The sequence below is a fragment of the Rana temporaria genome, chromosome 11 (genome assembly GCF_905171775.1).
Source record: "Rana temporaria chromosome 11, aRanTem1.1, whole genome shotgun sequence".
Lineage (NCBI taxonomy): Eukaryota > Metazoa > Chordata > Amphibia > Anura > Ranidae > Rana > Rana temporaria.
Genome location: NC_053499.1, coordinates 88,463,019 through 88,469,018, shown reverse-complemented (window position 1 = coordinate 88,469,018; position 6,000 = coordinate 88,463,019).

The following is a 6,000-nucleotide window of genomic DNA, read 5'->3' as shown; positions in this document are numbered from 1 at the left end:
CTGACGGTGATGCTGACGGTTATCTGGAGAGGCCGCTTGTATTGGGTCTGCCTCATACCAAATTCCCAGACATTCCTCAGGGCCCCCCTCGGTCTCCAGGCAGTGGGCTGCAGAGGGACGTGATGGAGTGACCTCTGTGTTGGGTGTTGTGCGTCTCCAATTGTTATTTGTAGCTCTCAAAGGGCAATAACGAGCAATATGTCCCGTGTCGCTGCAGTGATGGCACGTCACCCTAGGCGAATCCCGGGGGTAGTTGCTAGGCCCCTGAGGACGTGGTGGGACTGAAGCCCGAAACTCTGGGCGTGGGGTGACGGTTGGAGTACGCGGTTCTACCTTCTGAGCCAGCCGCATAGTACCCTGGCTTACTTTCCTTGTCTCCGCGTACTCATCTGCTAGCCGAGCCGCCTCGTTTAAGTTAGCGGGACGGCGATCTCGTACCCAGTCTTGTATGTCTGCGGCCAGGTCTTGGAAGAAATGTTCCATTAGGAACAGCTGCAATACTTCCTCCCCGGTGTTGGCCTTGCATCCTTGGACCCAAAGGGATGCCACCCTTTGTAACTGGTTGGCCCATTCCATGTGGGAGTCCACAGCCATCTTCTTGGACTCCCAGAAGCGCCGGCGGTAGGCTTCTGGAGTTACGGCGTATCGGGTTAGCAGCACCTTTTTAACTTGCTGGTATTGTAAAATATCCTCTGGAGCGAGAGCCCGAAAGGCTTCATTGGCTTTGCCCGACAATTTCCCCGACAAAATAGTGACCCATTGGTCTGGTGGTACCTGGTGTAGTGAGCACTGCCTCTCAAAGTCCGCCAAATATCCATCTATTTACTCCTCACTTTCTACAAAAGCTTTAAATGCAGTGAACGGTATTTTCTTTCCTTAAGCAGCAGGTGGGGGGGTAGGAACTGCAGGTGTAATGGGCTGTCTTGCTCTTACCAGTTCCAGTTCTTGTCCCCTCTTCGTTTGTATCTCCTCCCTTGCTTCCCGGAACAGCTGGTTTATTAGTTCCACGGACGTTTCTGGATACAAGGATAATCTCCGCTGTACAATCCCAGTAATTACATCTTCTTTGCTGACAGGTGCAAGGGGCTCAGTTCCTTCCATGGATCCATCCATTTCGTCCAGCCCCAGCAGTTCAGCTATCAGCTCCCTCCGTGGTCTGTTGCTGGCGCTCCTACCACGACTCTCCAATAGATCTTTTAGTGTGGATCTTTTCAGCCTGGCGTACTGCGACTCCATTCAGCACTTGCTCTTTGGATAAAAGGACCATCCCACTGCTGCCAACCAATGTAACGGCTACCCATGTAGTGTGAGGGTCTCAGCCGTTGGAGACGTCCTTTTCCCTGGCAAGCTGCGATATGCAGGTACCGCCGGTATATCCCATCGAACGCCCTTTCAAGAAACGAGACGGGCTACGTTTGCAGAGTCAAGCAGACAGACCTTTAATGCCACATTTTTCTTCCTTGTATCTGGTTACAAACTGTACAGAAACAAATGACACTCCCCCCCCCCACCCAGGGGGCCTTCAATACACATACTTTGAAAGAATGACCTTCCCTTGAGCCAATCAGCCGCTAGACGTTTTGGCTCCTCAACTTAACTTGATCAGACAATAGAATTCAATTAACCTTTAAAACAATTATCACTCACACATAATCCCCCTCAGCAGACACCTCACAGGAGGCTGTTACCTACACAAAAGAGAGTTCATTAGCTATGCGAAGGGAACATTAGCATTCAGCAGTGAAAGAGACCCTTTGTCCAGTTAACCCTTTGAGCTCAGAATACAATGTGGTACATCCAATTGTGACAAGCCATGCAGTTCCTTGTAGTCCTCCCTGCATGAAGATTATCGATGTCACGGCAGCAGGCATATGTCCGTTACAGCCATCTGTTGGATGCAGCCAAAGCCTGCATCCCACTCCGATGGAAGTCGCCGCACCCGCCGACTACTGCCATGTGGTTACAGAAAATAGATGAAATCAATAAAATGGAAGATCTCATTCTAACAAGCCAGGATAGACAAGAGGCATTTGCTGATACCTGGTGAATCTGGAATATTTTTTCATACTCTGATGAGGGTCAAGCCCTCAGAGGTGGGAACGCCTCGACCTGAACTCTTTGATTTCGTCTGTAAAAAGTTCTCCACACTGGACGCTGGTGGTGGCTCGGGTGTGGTGGCCTCCCCGTTGATGAACGGGACGTGGTGTCCATGTTCGCGGATTTCCCCCCCCTCAGTACCTACCCTCACCCCCCCCTTTTTTCTTTTTTTTTCTTAGGTTTCTCTTTACCTTCTTTCCTTGCCTGTAGCCCTTCTCGGCACCTTTCCCTGTATCTTATGGGAGCTTAACCACTAGAGTACCGGGCCATCGTCAAATGACGGCTCCACGGTGACTCTGAATATTCAACAGGACGTCAATTGACTTCCTGTATTCCTGCGGCCACTGGGGGGCGCGCGAGCGCTCCGGCGGCAGCGCCCGGCACGTCCCCGAGATGCCGATGCGCGTGCCTGGCGGTCGCGATGTCCGCCAGGTACCCGCGATCGGTAACGACAGAGCAGGGACGTGGAGCTCTGTGTGTAAACACAGAGCTCCACGTCCTGTCAGGGGAGAGAGGAGACCGATCTGTGTCCCTTGTACATAGGGACATAGATCGGTCACCTCCCCCAGTCACCCCCCTTCCCCCACAGTTAGAACACAATACAGGTATACATATTAACCCCTCCCTCACCCCCTAGTGTTAACCCCTTGAATGCCAGTCACATTTATACAGTAATTAGTGCATATTTATCACATTAATCGCTGTATAAATGTGAATGGCGCCAAAAACGTGTCAAAAGTGTCCGATGTGTTCACCGCAATGTCACGGTGACAGTAAAAAAATCGCAAATCGCCGCCAATACTAGTAAAAAAATTAATAAAATAAAAATGCCATAAATCTATCAGCTATTTTGTAAACGCTATAACTTTTGCGCAAACCAATCAATATATGATCATTGCGATTTTTTTACCAAAAATATGTAGAAGAATACGTATCGGCCTAAACTGAGGGAAAAAAAAGTTTTTTTTAAAAAAAATTGTGATATTTATTAAATAAAAAAGTAAAAAATAGTGTTTTTTTTTTAAATTGTCACTCTTCTTTTGTTTATAGCGCAAAAAATAAAAACCGCAGAGGTGATCAAATACCACCAGAAGAAAGCTCTATTTGTGGGAACAAAATGATAAAAAAATTGTTTGGGTACAGTGTAGCACGACCGCGCAATTGTCATTCAAAGTGCGACAGTGCTGAAAGCTGAAAATTGGCTTGGGCAGGAAGGGGCGTAAGTGCCCGGTATGGAAGTGGTTAAACGCTCTCTAACTCTATCTGTCCTCTCTGCTACTATTTTCTATGTAAGTTAAAAAAGTAAGGGATCTGGACCCGTGGGGCCGTAGCGACCCGACCGACCTTGTGGGCATAGGTTGTGACACACATGCGAGGGGGAGAAGAGGGGGATGTGTGGTTGCCCGAGTGTCGGTGGCTTTTCCCCCCGGCTGGGGGTGGGCTGGCTGCACAGTTGGGCGATTACCCATATCATCACGCAGCTATATGAGATACTGTTCCCCCCGTTGTGATGAGTTGTAATGATTTGCAGTGTACAAGCTAATCTGTTTTGAATTTGTGTACATTGCTGTTTTACTCTTTTCTTGCTGATGATTGTAATGTTGTGGTGGTTCCTGTGGACCCATTTTCCTGTTTACAAATAAAGAATTTAACAAAAAAAAATGTATGATCGAACTAAGAAAAGCAATAGGAAGTTTCATTTGGGCCCAAAAAACTCCTTGAATAAAAAGAGAAATTTTAATCAGAACTAAGAAAAACGGAGGAGTAGCATTACCCGATTTCTCGAAATATTTACAAGCAGCTTCCTTGACTAGGATTATAGACTGGCACCACAACACAGAGGACAAACAATGGGTTAAACTAGAAAGATATTATAGGAATACAACTTAAATCCCTCCCATGGATAAAACCCCATTTAAGACAGTGAAAAAAAAAATTGACAATCATTCTAAGAGCTAGATTAAAAATATGGGATGCAGTATTAAAAAAGGGGAAATTATCCACTATGATCAGACCCCACTGTTCTCCAATCCAGAGGTAAATTGCCAAAAATGCAAGATTTAGGATCTGAATATAAGCATAAATGGTTACAATATTATCAATTAAATACATTTATCGAAACAAAGATAGAACTATCAATAAACAAATAGATCAAAAACTAAATTTGAACAAATACTAACAGATGAACAAAAACCAACTAATAAGCTATCTAAGATATATAATTTATAACTCCCTTCCGGATCTCTTAGAGAGCCAACAGGAATGAAAAAAAATGGGAAAAACAAATAGGTAGAACTATTTCAGAGATAGAATGGGAGAAAATATTTGCAACAATACACAAAACATCCATAGCGATTAAACATCAAGAGAGAAATTATAAAATAGCAATGAGATGGTACCGGAGTCCAGTAGCTTTAAATAAAATAAATAAGGAAAATACAGAGACTTGTTGGAGGTGTATGGTAGGAAGGGGGACCATGGACCACATCTGGTACGGATGTCATCTGATGAGGAATTTTTTGAATAAAATATCTGAGATATCAAAGTGTCGGGAAAGGAGAGGATCCCAAATATAGATATTGCACTGTTATCTCTGATGTCAGATTTAACAAAGAGTATTAAAACGGATATTCTTCACCATATGACAACGCCAGCCAGAATAATAATAGCTCGCAAGTGGAGAGAAAATAAAAGTCCAACAATAACAGAATGCATATGTGAAATGAACGAAATACAATATATGGAGAGACAGATAAAAGAAGGATATGTAAAGAATCAAATGCCAGGAATATGGCAAAAATTGGAAGAATTTCGGTCCTCGATAAATATGAGAAAATATCTATAAAGAGAAAATAATAAATAACCCCCTATAGGGAAATAAAAGGAAAAGAACAAGAGAAATGGGAGATATAAGGGGGGGGGATAAATATCCCCCCCTTTTTTTTCTATGTGTAGGGGGAATGGGTATGTAAGTAAGCAGGAAGATGGGAGAATGAATGTAGAATTTTTTAATAGATAAAAAAGCTAATAGATAATAATCAAGGCTATTTTTTCACTACAGAAATGTGAAGAGTTAAATGTATATTGTAATGAAACTTGTATATTTATAAACATTTGTTAAAGATTAATAAAAAGAAATTGAATACAAGAAAAGGATTTTACAGGCAAGTGTGATGAAAAAATCCTATTTTTTTTTATACATCATGGGACACAGCTAATATTCATTACCTGCTGGGATGTCCCAGAGCATTAGCCTTAAGGGGAGGGAGAAACCTTGCCAAATAATAGCCAGCAGAACTTACACGCCAGCCCGCAGTATCCGCCGAATCCTCAGCTGCTCGAACACCCACTTGATACAATTTTGTGAACGTATGCACTGAGGACCAGGAAGCAGCCTTACAAATCTGAGGCATATGGCAAAAAGCCTAGGAGGTTTCTACACCTCTGGTAGAATGAGCTCTCACCCTAAAGGGAGGAGCTTTATGTTTTGGACTGTAGGCCTGAATAACCAATTGAAGGACCCAATTGGCAATGGAAACTTTGGAAGCTGCCTGCCCCTTCTTGGGTCCTTTTGGTAAAACAAAAAAAGGAGTCTGATCCTCGGATTTCCGCAGATCTAGACAAATAAACCTTGACTGCCCGGACAACGTCCAAAGAATGCAGTCATCTCTCTTCCGCCGAACGAGGCAGAGAGGAAAAATGGAGGCAAAAAAAATGTCCTGATTTAAATGAAAAATCAACACCACTTTTGGCAAAAAGGACGGAGCAGGTCGTAACACGACCCTGTTGTGGTGAAGAATCAAGTATGGTTCCCTGCATGAAAGGGCTGCCAACTCCGACACCCTTCTAGCCGAGGTGATAACCATCAGGAAGGCTAGCCTGCGTGACGGCAAGTCTAATGGA